This window comes from Micromys minutus (assembly GCF_963924665.1).
Source record: "Micromys minutus genome assembly, chromosome: X".
NCBI classification, from domain to species: Eukaryota; Metazoa; Chordata; class Mammalia; order Rodentia; family Muridae; genus Micromys; species Micromys minutus.
This window is the reverse complement of record NC_137970.1, coordinates 48,736,483-48,757,752: the sequence shown is the minus strand read 5'-3', so window position 1 is coordinate 48,757,752 and position 21,270 is coordinate 48,736,483. Positions and strand designations below refer to the sequence as shown.

Sequence of the window (21,270 nt, the reverse complement as noted above, 5' to 3'; positions counted from 1 at the left end):
CTTTCCGAAGTGCAGCAGGGCAGGGCTAAGGCCAGCGCCTTGCTGTCCTGCTTCTCTCATCCCTGCACAGGGGAGGCAGAGGCAGTTGGAGCCCTGAGTTTGACGCTTGCCTGGTCTACAGAGATAGTTCCAGCACAGCCAGGGCTGCACAGAAAATCCCTGTCTAGAAAAGAAAGCCAGCAATAACTCGGTCTGTACATAATAACCCCAAGGACCAGAGTCTGAACCCCAGAACACATATAAAAATGCTGGTTGTGTAGGAGGAATCTTGTAATCCCAATACTGGGGAGGCAGAGACTTAACATTCCCAGGGGCTTGCCTGCCCATTTAAGCAAATCGGACAGATCCATGTTCAGTGAGATTTTACTGTGCATCAAGAAAGAAGGTGGAGAGGGATTGAACAAGACACTCAAAGTCCACTTCTGGCTCCAATATGAATAGGTGCACGGAAGAGTGCGCGCACACACACACACACACACACACACACACACACACAGAGGCACACACACGCACACACGCATACACGCAGGCACGCACTCACCCACACTTATGTACAACCCCCCCAGGTTTAACTGTGTATGGTTAATTTCCCTCAAATATGCGTCGTTTGATTACGGGTCTGAGCCACAACCCACATCTTCATTCCTTTACTGCAGTGACCCTTGACTATTGCCTACTGATGCATGTAGGTTCCTAGGTTTCTAATTGTTCCTTTGTTTTTGTCCAGTTTTCTAAGTCATTTAAAGATATAATGACTGACTTAATGTGTAATTGTGGTTTGCACGCATATCTGTCTGCCCACCACATGAGTGCAGTACCAACAGAAGCCCCAGGCCTTTGTGGACTCTCTGAGATTCAATTTGTTGTAGATGCTTAGTAGTTGCCGTGTGGGTGCTGGGAATCAAGCCCAGATCCTCAGGAAAAGCAGCAGCCTGTGCTCTTAGCTGCCTAGCCACCTCTCTAGCCCACAAACCTTCCTTTGCAATAAGGTCTTGGCCTGGGATCCTTCTAGGTGGGGGAGGCCGCGCTCAGGGAGGCTCCTGGAGGCTGAACTCAGCTGGTCCAGCCTCAGTATGTAGGCCTAGGTGTTGGAGTTGGAGCTGGAGGCGCCGCCTGGGAGCAGGGCGGGGCGCGCAGGAGGCTCTGCTGTGGCTGCTGAGGCCAGACAACCACCTGCAGCCTTCCTGCACCTCCAGCTCCAGGATCTGATCAGCAAAGCGCTCAGGGCTCTGGCCCCCGAACTGCTGAAGCTGAGCACCCTGCTCAAGCTGCTGGCCAGGAACAAAACCGGCTCAGTGGCTCTGGCTCGCTCCCCAAGGCCATGGCCCTGTCGCCTCTCTGTCGCAGCCTCCAGGTGTTCAACCTCTGTGGCAAGTTGCTGCTGTAGCTTTGAGCCCTTCAGACCCTCAGCCTGGGGCCAACCAGCTGCACAGCAAATCCGCCGAGATCCAGAACTTGATGAGTTTAGAATGTCTATACGTTGGAGGAAACTTCATTAAAGAAATCCCACCAGAATTAGCAAATCTGCCTTCTCTGAATTACTTGGTGTTGTGTGACAACAAGATCCAAAGGGTGCCTCCACAACTCTCACAGTGGCGATCACTTCCATCTCACAGTCTGAAAATAACTTGCTGACAGACCTGCCTAGAGAGATCCTCAGCCTTATACACCTGGAGGAGGTGAGTTTAGAGGAAAACTGTGGGTTGTTCATTTTGTTAGAGATTTAACATGTGACCGTCCAACTCTTCTGGAGTTAGCTGCAAGGACCAATAGGACCCGCAGTATTTCTTACCCTCCCTATGATCTTCCTGGAACTCTGCTTAGATACTTGGGTTCAGCCAGCAATTGTCCAAACCCAAAGTGCGGTGGGGTCTATTTTGACTGTTGTGTCAGACAAATCAAGTTTGTGGACTTCTGTGGGAAGTACGGCCTCCCCCTCATGCACTACCTGTGTTCTCCAGAATGTTCCTCCCCTGCAGCTCTGCCTCACACAGCTCCACCTCCCCGAGTGAGTCTGACTCAGAAGATGAAGTCACTGTTGCTGCACACAGAATGAAGAAAGTTCTTCTTGGTTGAGCAGTAGTGGCTATTGAAAAATATTAAAACACTGAGCAGAAATGATTTTAAAAAGAGAGTGGGTCTTGAAGGTCATTGGAGAACTGAGGGTTTTCATCTTGAATGTCCATGTAAGAGTTGAGGCTAAGTTATGATCTGTCTATTCACAAAAGACAGAATAGTAGTTTTTGACCACCCCCCCCCCAAAAAAACCTAAATGACAAGTAGTCTGGGAATCCCTATTTTACAATATTGGACTAAATGAGAAAGAGTTAGACATGGTGTGCAAACCTTCAGACCAGCATTGGGAGTTAGCAGCAGAAGATCAGGACTTCAAAGTTTACCCGGGCTCCATAGTAAATCTGAGGCCAACCTGGGCTACATGCATGAAGGCTTGTCTCAATATGGAAGGGAGTGGGTTTTAGTCATCAAGTGTGTGTGCTTTGTTCCTCTTTTTTACCAAACCAAGACGTCCTCTACAGTTATAAGAAAAACTACAACTATACAACATGTGAGTGAAGCAGAGCCAGTGTATTCATCCTCAGCAGAGTGGTTCTCAGAGCTAGCATGACTTCGGACACCGAAGAAAGCATCAGAAAACAGTAAAGTTCTGGCCTCGTGGGTAAGTGCCAAAAAGCAGTTCCAGATTGCTTTAGCGCATCAGGTGATCTCTTAAAGAGTGCTGTATTAGGAGCCAACTGTATACTCCGAGTATTCCCTTTTCTTGTATATTGTATTTTCATTTTAGTAGAATATATTGGTAAGATCTAGGGTAATTCAGGGTTTTGTTTGTGTTTGTGTTACATAATGGAACACGAGAGTTTCGGGGCTGCAGTTGTGAGACGCTGCAATAGTGAGTCCCCTCACCCTGTCCTCGGAATAGTGTAGTAAGATTATTATTTTTCTTTCTTTCTTTTTTTGATTTAGAAATGTTCTTCCTGTATATATAGAAGTGATGTTTCTACTGCTAATGTAATTGCATGACAGACAGTATAAAGTCTTTGTTTATTTCACCAAGGAAGCATCTGGAAGCTGCAGACTGCAAGGGAAAAGCAAAGGTGGCTTGTAAATGCTTTGCAATTAGATCATTTAGTTCAGCAACACTGAACATTTTCACAGAAAATGCTCAAATTGATGGGACCACATTCTTCTTGATTAAATATTTCTACTTTCTTAAAAAATATTAATTGCTCCTGTACCATAAACTTTAATATCTTAATTCACACATTAACAAAGAAATGTTATACAGTGGATCTTTTAAATGTCTGACAAAATCTCAGAAATTATAATTTTGGACCTCAGGGCAGCTGTGTTCAGAGGTGGTGCCTTTGACAGGTGAATGACTTGTGAGGTCTCTGGCTTTGTGGGTGGATTACTGTGTTTATGGATTCATACCTGTGTTGGCTAGTGTTATCACCTTGACAGAATCTAGAATTACCAACAAAATGGCTTCTGTTTTAGCCTGTGAGTGCTTATCTTGATCCGATTAATCGAGATGAAATATTCTGACAACTGTGGGCATAACCTTGCCCTGGCTAGCTCCCTGTACTATATAAACAGAGAAAAGGGAATAAACAACAGCCACCTCTCTATGCTTCCCAGTTATGGATGTGCTGTGGTTAAATATCTCAGGCCCCTGACAATGCTTTGGTTTCTCTATCCGTGAGATTGGTAATGGAATAATCTCTTCTGCCTTGAGTGTCTTTGACCTGGATATTGTAGGACAGCAACAGGAAACACAAACCAAGCAATACTTCAATGTTCTCCAAGAATGCAGTAGAAAAAACTGGTAAACGTAGGCATGAAGGAAGTATGCAATTAAAGGGTACCCTAGACAGGTATATTTGGCTTTGCACCAATCCCTTTCAACCTACCACAAATGAACCGGTTTGCTTCACTATGTGCTCCTCGCCATGATATTCCACTTAGAAAACCTGTTTCTAAATTACTCATAGATCCGTGCCAGGAGCACTCAGCAGACACCAGATCAGAGAACCCTGGGCATGTCTGCTAACACTGGTTACCTTACCAAATGTAAGAAGCTCCAGCTACAATAACCATCCTCAGCCATCATGATCTCAAGAAAGAGTAGCAAGGCTGAGACAAAAAAAAATGTCCAGTCAGCTCCATCTGTCTTTGCTGCCTATCACTGTCAGTGGCACAGGAAGACGTCCAGATGACATTCCATAAACAACACAGATGAAGATCACAACAGTGACCAGAGAGATTCTTCAGAGATTCAGAACACTTGCTGCTCTTGGAGACGACCCAGTATAGTTGTAAGCACCAAGGTGGCAGTTCCCAATGATCTGCAACTTCAATTCCAGGGGCCCTGACTCCCTCTCTGTCCTTTGCAGGCACCAAGCCTAGAAAAGAGCAAGTATCTCTTTGCACATGCATGCATGCAAGCACAGACACAGACACACAAGACACAAACACACACACACAGAGAGATACACACACACAGAGATACAGAGACAGAGACAGAGACAGAGACAGAGACAGAGGCAAACATTCATGCACATAAAATCAAACCTTAAAGAAAGGAAGAGCATAGCAAACATGGCAGGGTAATGTCTCTCTGGGAAACAGCTATTCTCATGGTCCAGTCAGGAATAGCAAAATGATCAGGCTCTTTTAGGCCATATCACAATTTGGTGAGATCTTTTATAAAAATAAAAATAAAAAACCAAAAGAAAATAAAGAAATACCCTTTGAGACAATATATTTCACCCATAAATGATTACTGGTAGACTGGTATAATCTGACGTAAGGGACCAGGCTTCCTTCTGCCCTCTCCATGTGTCTTTCCCTGTCTTGGACTCTGTCCACACACCTGTTCATCTTTCCCAGCTCCTTGTCTCTGTCCCAGCTTTTACACATCTAGTCCTCAGAATTCCCTTTTCCCTTTCTTTTCACATGAATGCTACCACCTTCCTTATCCTCTTCCTAGAAGTTTTTTTCCCCCTTTTGTGGGCTCTTTTCTAGTTTTCTGTTCTCTGCCAACTCACGTGTGCCTGTGTGTGTGTTTGTGTGTGTGTGTGTGTGTGTGTGTGTGTGTGTCTGTGTGTGCATTAAAAGGATCCACATATGAGATTAACATGAATTACTGTGTTTCTACACTGGGTTTCCTCAAAGTAGGAAGTTTTTCAATACTTTCCATTTTCGTGTAAATTTCACTTTGCTTTACGGCTGAATGAAATGTAATTTTTATGTACTATATTTTCATTATTTATTCACCTGTCAATGTACAGCTACATTTCATTTCCTTGCCATCAAGCAGCAGAGCCACAGTGAACACAGACATGCAAATATCGCTGTGATGGGACATATTGGCTACTTGCCTAGCAGTGATATAGCTTCTGTTTCTCATTTACAAAAAACATGGTTTTAGACATTTGGGGAACCTTCACACTGATCCCCACAGTGGCTGAATCAGGTTATACTTGTGGTGACAGTCAGAGTTCCTCTCTCCCCATGACCTCACTCAACCAATTGTCATTTGTTTTCTTCATGATAACCGTTCTCACTGAGGAATATAGAAGTTTAAAGTACATTTACTTTGCAATTCTCTGATGGCTGTGTATGCTGAACTATTTTTAAATACTTATTAGTCATAGACTTCTGTTGAGAAATGTCTGCTCAGTTCACTGGCCCACCATATCGATTGTCAATGTTGAAACTGAGGTATTGTGAAACACAGAAATGGTATATTTGCAGACCACATTCCCCTAACCTACGGAGGTCAAGGTGGCCCAGAAGATGGAATTCTTGTTATGGCAGTGTGAAGACCTGCGTTCATGCTCCCAACAGACAAAATAGATGGAAACCCCAGGGTCAGTGGTGGACACAGCTGAGTATTGGGGGCATAATTTGTAGAATGATAGAAGAAGACATTCAAAATTGTTCTCAGGCTTACACACACACACACACACACACACACACACTCACACACACACTTGCACATACCCAGGCAAGAATATCAATACACATGCGTACAACACATAAGAGGTAAACATACTCATACAATGCATGCAACACACACACACACACACACCTATATTCACACACACACACACACAAGCTTATATTCACATATAAACACACACACACACACATGTTTGCACATACCCAGGCAAGAACATCAATACACATGCATATAACACATAAGAGGCAAACATACTCATACCATGCATGCAACACACACACACACACACACACACACACACACACAAACAAACAAAACCAGGATCTTCTTGGTGTAGAATTGGAAATACTACGAAGTCTTATATCACTAAAAGAAATTGATGTGAAGACAACAAGGGTTTCAGGCCTTGTTGGACTTTCATTTTAAGGCATTAGTATGAATAAGGCATTAAGCATCTTGGATGCATTCTGTGCATCAGAGAGATGCTCTACACAATCACTACAGGACTATGGGAATAGTGAGTCAAGAAAAGGGCAAGAGAGCAGGCCAACAGGGTCATGCTCACCAGAGACAAAAGCTCACAGGTGTTGTCTGTGCAGACCTCTGAGTATCAATCATGGGATTCCAGCTCTCAGATGCAGTGGGGGTGGGGGTGCTGACAAACAGTTTGAGACAACAAGGGAGACCACAGAGACAGGAGAAACAAAAGGATAACAGACCATGACTGCACAATTACAAGAACTGAGAGATGACAGGAATGGAGAGAAGAAGAAAGCTGTGTAATTGGCCTCATCATCTGGACCTTCTCTTAGTTAGGTAATTCCCTCAGACATGAGTGCGACTCTTGGGGGACAGGAAATGAACTACCAAAGAGAGTGGAGGACATGCTGAGCTTGCTTTTTACCCATTTAGTAGACACTTAGAACTGTGTGCAGCACCTACTCAGCTGAATTGAAGTCAGTCCTTGATTCGCTCCAGTGTCCTCTGCATCTCTCTCTGCAAGGGCTCCATCTGGTTACTCATCCATCCCCTCTTGCTCACCTTATCATTCTCCTCCCAGGGGTGCTCACGTGTCTCGGGCATTTCCTGTTGGTGCTGCTATTCATGCTCTAGTGAACTCTGCACTGCTGTGTGTACAATCTCCTAGTAACCAACACAGTTTTCTGCCATTATCTCATTCTCTTTTATGCTCCTGACTTTCTCGGGTAAACACTTTTAGAACTTCTATTTAGACATCATGTGAACCTGCTTTTGTCAGTTGGAGAGCAGGCAGAGATTACTAGCAGATTTACTGAAACTACAAAATATTTCAGTACCACTTCCAAAAGGTGACTCAACTTTCAGCTTCTTGCCTCACAAGATTCCTAACGGTGAGGGGTGTCAGAGAGAATGCTACCCTCTGCTGCATATGCACTGGAGGCAGGAGAATGGTAATAGAATCTACTCTGGGTTCACCTTGTGGACAGACATGGGAAGCAGTGGACTGCTGGGAAGGCTTTTCCTGGACCTCAGCAGTTAACTGCTAAACTTCAAGCCACTTGGGAGAGGATGGCATTGTCTGGTATCATTGGCAGGAGAGGCCCTTGGTCCTGGGAAGACTCAATGCCCAATGTAGGGAAATGCCAGGGTGGGGAGGAAGAGAAAGTGGGTGGGTAGGTGGGGAGCACCCTCATAAAAGCAGAGGGGACGGGATAGGGGGATTCAGTAGGCGTAACCAAGAAAGGGGATCACATTTGAAAAGTAAATAAAGAATATATCTAATTTAAAGCAGACCCTTGCAAGTCATTCCTATACAAAGGCAATAACTACAATAACCTAAAATCTATGAGCTCTCTATCTTGTCCACTATTCTGTAAATGAGAGAAACATGCGTAATCAGAATTTTTCAAGCCCTAATTATTTTCAACATCTCACCATTATTCACGTTTATGTGGTACCTATAGAGGCAGTCTGAATTATAAACCTCTCTTCGACTCGGGAGTTCATTCACCTTTTGGAACTATGAATTCAGCAAGAGAGAAGGCACAGAGAACTTAATGCCTGGAACTCTCTTTCCCTAGAAAGCCTGTGTTTGACCTGTATGACCGCATAGTTGCCTTTACCTTAACATTCCCTGATCACATTGAACAATTCTACGGGAGCCCTGAAATGATGGGTATGTTCAGATCTAATCACCGATGCCATGGAAAATATGAGAGTCAAAACAGAACCGAAGGGAGATTATAAACCTGTGAATTGTGACAGGGCATGACAAAGGGAGATGTGCCACCAGAAAGTGTAACACTGAACGTTGATACAGATACAGAAAGAGAAGTAAAATACCCCAGCTAGAGACTCATTAATTATGAAACACTTGGAAGGGAGAATTCGAGGTCTGCAGACCCCTGATTAAAGGCACCAGGCTTCTAAAAAGTAACAGGGTGCAAGGACATTGGTCTCTTTCCTTCCTCAAATGCATATTGTGTTACTCCTGTTGTCTTCCTTCTTTTAGGGTCTTGTTCTTCTACCAAAATAATTTCCCCTTTTACTTAATTCATCTGTGGAAACCAGGTGTGATTTTGACATCATATTACTGCAGGAATTTGGAGACACATTCAGCAGTCACTGGAGTATGACAAACTTTGGATTTAAGGGGGGGGGTATGTGATGGATGTGAGCCCAGCTTACTTATGCAAATGTTCAGTTTTTTACATGCTGCTTTCACCGCCATTAGACAGGGAATAGAAGCAGCCTGACCTCTCAGACCCCAGAGATTAAAGAAATCGTGGAGGTTGGATGGCATCACAATCAAACAAGTACTGTAACAGGGACTGGAAGGAATTCCGACACTCTAATACATACAAGTTAGAGGCCGAGTCAGAGAGATCACAGCAAGATCCTTGGAGAGGAACTCAAGGTCCACAGTGAATACAAGGCCACCTGACACTTCATAGTGAGATCCTCATTCTTTTTAATGAGACAGGAAATACGGGAAAGTCGTAAAATTGTAATAAAATGTCTACATCGAGCTATATCCAGTTAGTTAGCTGTCTGCCTGGTGGGCCCTGCAGTTCACGTGTTTGGAACTTTAACACAAGTCTCTGAACATTCAGGCTTTAAAAATGTTCCTATCGATTCTTCTATGTCTTACCCTGGGTATCAAATAAAGGGTGCTTTTTAGAATGACTTTTGGCTGATATCTGCTGCATCAACATTTGAACTTTCCTTCAGGAGTTAATTTAAAAAATGACTAGGTAACTCGTGGACTTGGTGGAGGTCACCAACTTCCCTTGACATTTGTCTTTTGCTGTTTTACAAACAAGTCATATTTTTCTGTGCCTACTAGTGTTTATTACTTGTTCACACACATTTGTTCAGACACAGTGTGAAGTCTTCATGACTCCACACAGATGGTTACATACAGGGTGTGCCTAGATGTGTACAATACCAGGGCCAATTAAAATGCTGGCATACAAACCCACCCAGAATCCCATTGATTGATCACATTATATCAAACGATACTGTTGTTTTTCCTATAAGGCATAGAAAGCAATTATTCCAAAGGAAAATGAAATGGAGGTACAATATCAAACCAGAGTCAAGTAAACACCCCAAACCATAAGAAGAGTCTGAAAGCCCATAAAATGCCTGAAAACCAAAAAGCCACACCATGGTAGAACATGCTTATAATCCCAGCACTTGGGAGGTGGAGAAAAAGGTCAGGAGTTCAAAATCATCGTGAGCGGTATACTAAATCAAGGCCATGCTGTCTAAATGACAATTCCTCTCAATATTAATAAAAATAAAAACCCTTTCACTGTAGGCATAAGACAGGATACTAAATAGGTAGTGCTGTAGAGAGACCTCCCACTCAGGTCTCTTAGGTGAAGAAGGACATGCAGTCCAGACTTCCAGTAAGAGAGAACGAGTTGGCCGACTGTGGCGGCAGGTAGGGGCTATTACGGTGCAGCCCCCTCGCTCCAGCAGAACCTGAAAGCAGGAAAGGAGAGACCAAAGCCAAATCACACATGTGTCACCATCCAGCAATCCCTCACACTTTTGTGCCACACCCAATCTAAGATTTTCCCCTGAAACCAGGAGCAGGCACACCCCATGATCCCTGATCTGGACTCCACCATTTCTGGGTCACAGTCACCAAAATTGCACTTTGTCAAACCTGAGGTCAATAGGTACAATCCTCTCTGTGTAAGGGAAGTTCGGCACCTCCTCATACCGCTCCCCCAAGATTTCCTGGCCCAGCCTACATCACCAGTTCTTCTAGACCTCTGTGAGAAGCAGGGACTCCAGTTTCATTCATCGCTCTATTCCAGTATGTCCACCACCCAAAGTGGCTTCCCACTAACACCCTTCATCTGGCTGCTCTTCTTTGTTGTTGTCATTGTTTTGTTTTGTCATGAGGACTCAGCCTTCCTTCCCAGCGTCTCCAGCTATGGAATTCTCCTCTGAACTCATGACTGGAAGACTCCTAGGCTACACATCCATACATAAATTGCTCTGAAGTCATCACCACACCCTCGTTTTCTTTCAGACCATTCCTTCCTATGCATGACCTCCCAGGCCTCCTCAGTTGACAGTGAACTGGGATGGTGACCTGGGCTGGGAGTCTTTGTACCTACTTCTATTCCTTCTACTTGATATGCTCTTGAACTCACACAAGACCTGGCCATGTTGGGGGCCCTTGGCTACTGGGCTTTGTTGTTGTTGATGCTGTTGTTGTTGCTATGGTGATGGTGATAGGCTTGTTTTATTTTGAGGTCAGACACTGCCTATTAGCTGTTGAGCAACTGATGCCAACTGAAGATCCTCTGAGCAAAGCCTGGAATCATCTCCTCAGTCAGACTGGGGAACTTAATGTCTGAGCCAAGACAGTTCAAACTCAACGTTCCCAGGTTCCACCAAATCACCACAACCCCTCCACCTTCCCAACCCTTCCCACCTTGTGGTCCATGTCCAGGAATATAGCTGTTTGGCATGTTGACACCCTGCTGTGCAAAGGCAGAAGCAGGGGGAGGCATAGGAGAGTTTCTCAGAGCCAATAGAGCCTCAGCAGCCTCCAGCTTCCTCTTCCACTCTAAGGCAGCAGCAATAGGATCCTGCTTGTTGGTATTAGGGACCTGCAAAGGAAATGAGGTTAGAGAAAGTCAGACTGGGAACCACACCTCCTCCCACCTGCCCATGTGCCCAGCTCCTTCCAGCAACAGGCCCCACAGCCTTTTGCTCTTCCCATCCACTAAGCTCGTTCCCTCCAGGGGACCTGGACCCCCTACTTTTCCAGGACCTGTGGCTGCAGATGAGGCCCAGAGATGGCACGGTTTTGCACAATCACACTTGAGTATCTAGAAACAAGAAGAGGAGAGGCCGGGGGATTAAACCCTCTTGTACAGTACTGTTACCAGAACACTTGGAGGAGGAGGGCTTTGGACATTGGGCTAGGAAAATCTTAATGACTTGAAAGTGTTGGTCTTTTTGACCTTGGCACCCTCTTAGACTGTTTCCTTTTAAAACTTTTATATTTTCCTCGAGACCCCATTTTATACCTATCTTTCCTCCCAGGGCTACCTTGAAGATGATGAGGAATCCAAAGTGACTATTCTCTAATCTGCAAAGCGTCTGGAAAAATGTGGATAACCTCCTTTTTGAGGGACTGACTCTTGCCTTCATTTTGTCCAGTCCTCACTTGATAGTCTTCTCTGCTGACCTCCAGCATTCTTCAGGGCTTCTATGGCCCATCCCTCTCATGACCTCACATCTCAACATGATCTTTCCCATGTCCATTTGTGGTAATATTGAGTAATACACCAAGCGTAGTGAAGGCTGACTGAGTGGTAGGCGCTCTTCTAGCCCTGTTGTCAGTGTTATTAATGTATACTTGTTTCCCGGAATAATTCTACTAATCATAGTAATCTAGATCATATTCTTGGAAAAACAAAATACTAATTCATCCACCTCCTGTGGCATCAACCACAGTGTTGAACACAGAATGCTATGTGACCTGACATGTCTGAATCTTTTTCAACTCACCTTTTGGGCCTGACATAGGGACCACGGGGCTCCGGGGAAAAAGAAATCACGGATTGCTGCTGCCAGGTCACTGGAGTGTAAGGCATAATGGAATGTTGGTGCGGCCGCTTGCTGCTCATCAGGGTGCCTTGAGAACTCTAAAGGAGTGGAAACAACAGTAGAAATTTGAGTAAAAGACCAAGCCTAACTGGATGAGAGTAGACGTGTTGAAAGCTGAGCACAGCAACCCAGGATGTCAGAGCTTTAAGACCTTGAAGATCAGTGAGGCTTACCTTTAATTTTCAGTTCATACTGAAATGCAGGAAGATGTTAATCCCAAGGTGTCATGGGAGATCATGGTAGATTTGGGGATGGAACATATGTCATTAGGGGACAGTACAGGGGCTCTGGGAAGTAGCTTCTGGAAGCACCTCCCATAATCAACAGTCTCCTTACCTCCTGTGGGGATTTGTGGGGCCTGGTCTCATGCATGTGCGCAATTCTCTCCTTCCTCTCTGCAAAACACCAGGTAGAGCTTAGATGAACCTCACTGCCCCCATCATTGCAAATATTCCAGCCATGTTCTGGAGGTTTTATCACACTATGTATCTTTCCCAGCTCTGGGATAACTTTCTTTTTCTAGTGAATGCCCACTAGGGAGTCTATACACTTTGGGCTAACTAGCAACATAGTGTCCCCAAAACAAACCTAAATAAAACATAAACAAAGTACTTAAACAGACATTTCTCCAAAGCATCTAATTCCTAATATCAATATGATGCATGACTGTCACTGTCACACTACAAAATCAAAACAGGGATGCTGACACAATTTCTCATGCTCCCTCCTCCTCCTAAACTTGGGTTTCTTCCCCAGCCAAAGACACTCACTGCGTTTTTCTGCTTCAACAGAAAACCTCTTGCCAAACTTGTGAAATTTAGGGGTGATGGCAATATTCTTTATCACTCCTTGATCCAGAGGCCTCTTCAGACTTGTATCCTTTTCCTCCTTTGGGGCACTCACAACAGGCAAGAGCCCATGCTGTTCCCTGAAGTGAAGGATTTAAGGCCCAAGGTTAGTAATGTATAAAATGTCTGACCCTTACCCTGCCAGACATGATACTCACAAAAAGGCAGCGCCACTGACATTTATGGGCCTGAAAGAGGCAGAAATGCTTTTCCTCCCTGACTTGGATAGTGATACAATGGATATAGAAATAGTCAGAAGACCTATAGGTCTTCTGGAGTCAAATTCAAGCTCTCCCAGAAAGCTCTGATCTCATTCCTACTGCTATATGTGGAGTAAGAATGGCAGCTGAGTACATCGGGTATGTTTGTGTTCCACGGCTTTAGGATCTGTAGTGGAGGTCAAATAGCACCTCGATCCTCCGTTCTCAGGAGACTTACTCTGCCCCTAGTGAGCCCCATTTTCAGTGACTAGTGTCTTTCCTCTTCACTCTGATCACTAGTAAAATAAGTGTTCACTCCCTTCTTTTCATATTGCTTCCTCAACTTTTATCTAGACTTTCTTAATTACGTAGTCTCCTTTCTAGAAGTTCCACGTTTACAAAACTCTTCACAGACCCACAAGAAGCTCAACCTGCTAATGAGTTTTCCTGCTTACTTTCATTCCCCACAATCCACTTTCAGGCATAAATAGTCCTGAATCTTCAACAATAACTATACTTTACTCCATTACATCATTAATTGTCTTCCAGCATGGGATATTATGTCTCATGCTCTCAGCCAGTAGTTTCATAAATTCCATATTTCTTTTAACTTTCCATTAAGATTGCTCTCACGCTTAACCTTAATTTTGATTATTTTCTTGATTCCTTCTTTATACTGAATACTTTCTTCATCCTCCTAAAAAAATCATCATTCTTCTGATTCAGAGGTAAGGACCCAAGCCTTTGATCCCAGTACTCAAGAAGCTGAGGCAAGGGGATTGGGAGTTTGAGGTCACTTTGGATTAACTGGGAAGGCAGTATCTCAAAACATACACACGCAATTAAACAGTACAAAAGTCTACATAAAATGTAAGCAGTGACAGAAACAATCATTTTTCCCAAGCATACAAATGACAAAGGGAAGAGATGCACAGAAACAATCATCACCAGTGGGAGAATCAAAGCCATAGTGAAGTACCAATTCGTTCCACGAAGGTATCTCCTCTCTAAAAAAAATTAAAAAGCCTTGAGAAGGACAAGGAAAAACTGGAGCATTTGTACTCTGTTGTAGGGACTACAAACTGATGAAATTACGAAACTCTATTTCAAAAACAATGTATTCTTCTCCCAAATCTCCAGATATCACTCAATTATTACTGTCCGCACAACTCTTCTTTCCTTTCAAGCATTTTTCAGGCTAACAGATTTTGTTGTTGTTCTTGTTGGTGTTGTTGAAACTCTATGGAATACTACTAGGCCTTGATAGAAATAATAAGCACCTAAACTAATAAAAAAAATCGTGAACTAATTTTTCTTTCCCTGGCCAAGAAGTAGCAGATATTACTTCTTCCAGCAGTGCACTAATTTTTTCAGGAAATAAAACTTTCCCATTTATTTTATGTAATTAGAATTACTTTTATGAAAACGGGACCAGCAAGATAGCTCAGTGGATGAAAGCACTTGTTGAGCGAGCCCGAGTCCCAAATTTAATCTCCAGATACTACAACAGAAGTAAAGAACTCATTCCTGAATGTTGGCCTTTGACCTCCACATGCATGCTCTGGTGTATGTGCATCCTTGCACTACACAACACATACACATACACACACACACACACACACACACACACACACACACACACATACATACACTACTTGCTGCTGTTGCTACTAGTAGTAGTATTAGTACAAATAGATTTATTTCTTTACATTTGGGCCCAGGAAATTGCTCATCACATAACAATGTTTGCTGTACAAGCCTGACAAGCTGAGTTTGATATCCACATAAAGGCATGTTGAGGTGCCCTGAAACAGAAATCCCACAACACCTGTAGTGAGATAGGAAGCTTCCTCTCTGCTAGATACCCCGAATAGTACTAAAAGGTACTAAAAAGGTTTATGAAAGGAACATATTGTCAACATTCTTACCGAGCTGTGAACCCTGTGAACTGCACTGATCACCAGGGAAAGAGATGTCCCTGAGTACAATAGTAAAAAAAAAGTTATGGGGATAACTGCTTTCCGGTTGGATATAAGGACTGCCAATCTGGCCAAGAACCCAGGCTGGGGAGCTTAAAGGTCCCAGAGGTGAGTCTACTGCAATTATTTTACTAAATGAACATAGTACCACTTGCCCTTTAAATTTGTACATTTCTTCCTGTAGATTAGTGCAGCCCCCAAACCTCATGAGATAAGTGTCTTTGAACAGTGGCTAGTGGTTAACTCAGAAACTCATAACTGGTCAAGGTACAGAAAACAAGTGATTATGGAGTACTGAACCTCATGTTCATGTGACATCTATGTCATACCACCTCCCCAAGGCTGTGACACTGTCCTGGAACACAGGGAGGAAACACCATAAGAAACAGTGGTGGTAGAGGACAAGAATGAAATAATGTTGTCAGAACATGACAGGACAGCTGCACTAGTGAACTCACAGCAGCTGTGATTGCATACACAAGACCTGCATAAAATTAAGTCAACATTTTACTATGAAGTAGGAAGGAATTCATGAGCCCACACATGTAACTGAGAAGCTCTGGACAGTTGATGGCTTCTGGAAAAGGGAGAGTCAGGACTTTTTTAATTAACCAATTATTTTATTTACATCCCAAATATTGCCTCCCCTCCAAGTTCCCACTTCTCAGAGTTCTTCCCTTCATTCCCCCTCCTCTTCACCTCTGAAAGGGTGAATCCTCCAGGTATCCCCCTATCCTGGGGCATCACATCTCTATAGGATTAGGTATATCCTCTCCCACTGAGGCCAGACAAGGCACCTATATGTGCTGGGGGCTTTCAGACCACCCTGTGTATGGTCTCTGTTTGGTGGCTTAGTCTCTGGGAGCTCTGAGGGGTCTGGTTAATTGGCACTGTTGGTCTTCTTATTGGGTTGTCATACCCTTCAGTTCCTTAAATCCTTCCCCTAACTCTTCCATAGAGGTCCCTGACCTCCTATGGTGTGAGGGTGCCTGAGGGTGTGACTACTCGTGTTCACCATGATCCAGTAGGTGGCCCTAAACCCAGAGGTATGTGGAGACCAAAAATTGGAATCAACAGGTTATTAATTTTTAAAAATAATAGTAATAGAGAGATAGTTCATCAGTGAAGAGAATGTGCTGCTTTTGCAGAGGACCCAAGTTCAAATCTCAGAATTCACAATAGGAAGTTCATAACCTGTAACAACAGTGCAGGGGGATCCAACATACTCTTCTGGCCTTTATGGGCATCAACACACACATGCATAAAGCTCAACATACATACACATAAATAGTAAATCTAACAACAACAAAAAGACAAGAAGTTGGAGAGGTAGGGAAATGGGGAGGTAAGGGTACATCTGGAAGAAGTTAAGGGGGAGATTGGGGGGTAAATGTGATCAAAATACATTAAATGAAATTCTCCAAGAATCAATGAAAAAAACATTAAGAATTTTAAAAGCACAAGAAATGTTACAAGCCACCATCACTCACAAATATAACACAAACCTTCACCATGAAATTTTAGCAGTTTGAATCAGTATGTGATTCAATATTCAGAACATAGTTTAGTCTAGGAATGCAAGGCCATTTTACCTGTATATTTTTTCTTAGATTTATTTATTTATTTATTTTTATCTGTGTATGCATGTGCTACAAGGACGTATGTATGTGAACCCCACGAATAGAGCCTGAAGATGAGGAGGGCATCATATTCCCTGGAACTAGAGTTGTATGGAGTTATGAGTCACCATGGGAGTTCTAGGAAATGAACCCTGATCCCCTTCAAGAGTTCATAATTTCTGAGCTGTCACTCAGTCCCCATTTTGACATTTAAATACCACAAATGAAGCTGGCCTGGTGGTGCATTCCTGTGATATTAGAACTCAGGGAGCTGTAGCAAGAGGATCCGTATAGGCTGGAGACCAGGTCAGACAGGGCCACACTATGAGCTCCAAGACAGCATCTGCTACACAGTAAAAACCTGGAGACAGAGAGAGAGAGAGAGAGAGAGAGAGAGAGAGAGAGAGAGAGAGAGAGAGAGACAGAGAGACAGAGAGAGAGAGAGACAGAGAGACAGAGAGACAGAGAGACAGAGAGACAGAGAGACAGAGAGACAGAGAGACACAGACAGAGAGACAGAGACAGACAGAGACAGACAGAGACAGAGAGACAGAGACAGACAGAGAGAGATAGAGACAGAGATAGAAAGGGAGGGAGAAAGGGAGAAAGAAAAAGAGGGGAAGAAGAGGAGGGGAGGGAAGGGAAGGGAAAAGAAGGGAAGGGAAGGAAAGAAACCCATGGATAAATTTTACAGTCCTAATGGGATAAAAGAAGAGGAGTAGTTAGGAAGATGTGTGACAGGAGGCTATTTAATAACATAAAAATTCCACAGATGATTAAAATCCAATACAAAAGTGTGATAATTTGGGAATATAAGGAAATATTCTCAATTCAATAATGTATCCCTGTGGAAAAGAAAGGCTGCTGTAAATGCTTGATGCTGACAAGTCAATTCTTTTCTACTACTTGTTATGATTTGATTGTTATTTTATTACCATTTAACGTAAAAATGATGGGTATTATGCCATTTTCACAAAACAATACTATTTTATATTGCTCATATTCACCTCTGTTGCACTGTTGATCACTCTCCATCCAGTCCTCTTTCTCGACAGGCAAAGATCCCCTTTGCATTTTCATGTCATAGACACACTTATAAACATTTACAGTTGAAAATTGATTCCACACAAACAAAACATGCAATATTTGTTGCTATTTTTCTGTTACTCTACTTTTAAACTGTGTACATTCCCTTCTTCTCTGAAATACTCCCACTTTTCTTGATATATAATCTAGGTTGTATGTGTTACAGAAAACATAATAATAGAAAAACAGGATCTGCCTGTCAATACATTAGAAATGTGGCAGAATATTTCTCCAGATTTTCACCATATGCAAACAAAACTATACACGGGAGGAAGAATCTGGGAGGTACTGGGATGGGAAAGAATTGATAAAATATACATATTAAATTTGTAAAGGGTAATTTAAAAATATTTTACATAGGAAATATTCCCCACCTAAAAAGAGTCATCTCCTGGTAGTCACAAATGAAAATATGATAGTATACCAAAACCAACTCTTATGTCAATAAACTAGAAACAAATTAATGCAAACAGAATATTTTTAAATGGCATGTTCACTAACAGTAAAATAGACGAAGTATCTCTTGAGAATATTGGCACAATCACTGAAAGAGTCGATTAGAGAAAATTATTAAAATCTGGCTGAGAATTAAAATAAAAGTATGAAGCTCTTCAATCAAAACATCAAAAGGTCAGGATTGTCACTCACTAAAACCATTCTTAACAAGAGGAAAGTTATTGCTCAAAGTTCTACAGCACTGCGTAGGACCCAAAATGGCTGATTGCATTTCGAAGAGGACAAAGGTGAAGGAGGGAACTCCAGAAATAAACCATTAGTACACAACATGGAGGTAAGCGCGACAGTATGGAGTCACCTTAGGACAGAAAATACACCAGTGAATTCAAAGGAAGACCACAAGCATCACTGAAAAACCTCTACAGTAATTATATTAGGAAACAGCACAGGAAAATAAAGTCGATGCCAATTAACTAATTTTTTAAAAGCATATAAACCTCAATGGTACTGACGGCCCACAAAGAGGTAACTCAAAATGAGGCATAGATTTAAGATTAAACTGCGAACTTTAAAAACCTATCTCAGGACCATTGGCGACTGTCCTGCACATTGTGGAAGCTCCCAATACCCCAAAATATTTTCCATCACCCACCAGAAGGAGTCACACAGGAGCAGTCATGCGCAGGACCTGCAGAGAGCTACCTCTTCAGGGAGAAAGGCTAGAGACCAGTCCCTCGGGCCTCAGGGCATCATGCTCAGCACGGACTCCGGGCTTTTAGAAAGCGTTAGGACGCTGCAGCTCCTGAGAGCCACGAGAAACATCAGAGTCCTAACTAAACGAGACCACAGACAGGCCTCAAGAGCACTTCTGTCTGTGGAAACCCCACGGAAGGACCACTCACCGTGAACCTGAAGGCCTCGGCATTTTCAGTTCAGCCGGGGAACTTGTGTTCAGGCTGCTGAGAAGTCCAGAGTGAAGAAGAAAAGCAGACAAGTAACGAGAAAGTTCGGAGGGGCGGGATTTAGGACACAGGCCACGAGAAATGTATCCACTGGTTGAGCACAATGTACTGCCCGAGACAGGGAGGAACCAAGCAACTGGGGCTGAGAACTATGGAGGGGCGGGGTGTGGGCTGCTGACAGGGCGGGGTTTGAGCTAAGGAGGGGGCAGGCCAGATGCTCCACACCCAGCAGAGTGGGTAGCTCAGCAGATCTGTGCAGAGAACTCCTGGAGTGAGGTGTCCCTGGAGCCATCACACGGGCTGTTGGAACCATGATCTTGATCCCCATTTTTCCACCTACTGGGCCGGTAAGTCTCATACGATGTGGGCTGGTGGACCCTCCAGGGGCTGGGGTCTGAACAAGGCAGGAACCCTCTTAAGATCCTCAGCACCTCTACCAGCTGTAGCCAAATGGGGTGTGGACAGCAGCCATGTTGGGACTAAACGTGGCCTTAACACTCTGTTTCAGGTCGTGAGAAATGTCATACAAATGTCCCAGGACAGTGTGGACATTGCTCACACCATGGAGAACCCATCCAACGACCCAAGAGAGACCAATGAGCCAGCTCCTCCGAGAAGGTCCTGGAGGGACCGCGTCCAGAAAGCTCTGGCCCGCGTGACCAAGTTCTTCAGGTGAGGACCCCGAGTCAGCCCTGCCTGTCTCTCCACTCACAGCTAGCCAGGCTGTCTCCCTTGCTCTGCCCTACACAGGATCCGAGTCCTCCTCTCGGTTCCAGCAGGCATTCTAAAGGTCCACCTGTCTGTCTGTTTCCTCCTTAGGCGAGGACGCCGTTCGACCCAAGGCTGAGACCACGGGAGTCCTGGACAACGGGGCCATGCACAGTGATCAGGACTTCCGGCTGCCAGGTCCCTGCTTTACAAAGAATCTTGTCCACGGATGTTGAAATAAATGCTAGCATACTTTACAATGTTCTTTGACTTCGTGAAATTTCTTTCACATTCCGAACTCACATCAACTGGGGTTGATACTTTGGTGATGCGGGTGGGAATACCTGGGAGGGAAAGAGATAGAATCTTTCTGCCTGCCCCCAAAGTGATCATGTTCGATCATTGACTAGGGTGGGACATTTGTTGCAATGCAGTCTCCACTCAAGAGAGTTACATCTCACAGATGGCGGCTCTATCCACAGACTGCCAGACAGCCAGGACCCTTGTACTTTAAGCAAGCTTCATAGCTGAAAATCTTGAACACTGTTTGTGAATGGGGTGGGGCACACACACACACAAAAAATCTCCAGAGGCTCTAAAGGTTCTTTAGACTTCAGGCTCACAAACAGTAGCCAGGCATTCAGAGCTCCACAAGACAAGAGACCCCCCAAAAAAGTAACCTTGCCTCCAACTATGCAAGGTTTCAGGCCATGTAATTAGGGTTTCTTAACTTCCTACTGCAACCTTGGAAGTTACTGTAACAGTCTCCTCAGGGCAAGCTGCAAGGGAGGACAGAGCACAGCTGATCTTTTACCCTAAGGTGGAGGAGCAGCCAGGCAGATTAACTGAACTATGAACTGTGTTTTCCCTGTAAGAGAACATAAACAGTCTATAGAAAAACTCAAAACGCCTTCCCCCTCTAAATAACATAGTCTCCTGTAGACTTTAAACTAATGGAGTTAAAATATGCTTGGCTGGGCCAGATGACCCTTCTCCTCACATCCTGGGAGGGGTAAGATCCTCTCAGAGTTAGTGCATAAGCAGCAGCCTTCCACATTCCCAAACCCTTACTCTCAATTCCTGTAGAACAGCTAGGGCGAAACCCAGAGGGAGAGACTCTTTGGAGATCATGTTACTGCGCATGTACGTCAATGATTTCAAAAATAGCTCACAGAATCTGTATCTTGGCTCATGGAGTAAAAGGTACACACCTGGGGCAGGAGAGGTGGCTCAGTGATTAAGAGCACTGAGGTCCTGAGTTCAATTCCCAGCCACTGTAATGTATGGTGCTCCCAACCATTTGTAATAG

General features: G+C 43.9%; 2 pseudogenes across 2 annotated transcripts; one reads left to right on the top strand and one right to left on the bottom strand.

Moving 5' to 3' along the window:
* The first annotated feature begins 598 nt into the window (after positions 1-598).
* Positions 599-2,100, top strand: LOC308414925 (leucine-rich repeat-containing protein 58-like; annotated as a pseudogene). The gene is made up of 2 exons: positions 599-685; positions 1,197-2,100. The product of its transcript is annotated as a leucine-rich repeat-containing protein 58-like (transcript).
* A 7,742-nt stretch (positions 2,101-9,842) lies between these two features.
* On the bottom strand, positions 9,843-19,216 carry LOC308414924 (doublesex- and mab-3-related transcription factor C1-like; annotated as a pseudogene). Its single transcript has 8 exons — positions 19,194-19,216; positions 13,110-13,223; positions 12,874-13,031; positions 12,440-12,498; positions 12,005-12,141; positions 11,262-11,319; positions 10,920-11,097; positions 9,843-9,952 (listed from the first exon to the last, which is right to left on the bottom strand). The product of its transcript is annotated as a doublesex- and mab-3-related transcription factor C1-like (transcript).
* Positions 19,217-21,270: the final 2,054 nt, after the last annotated feature.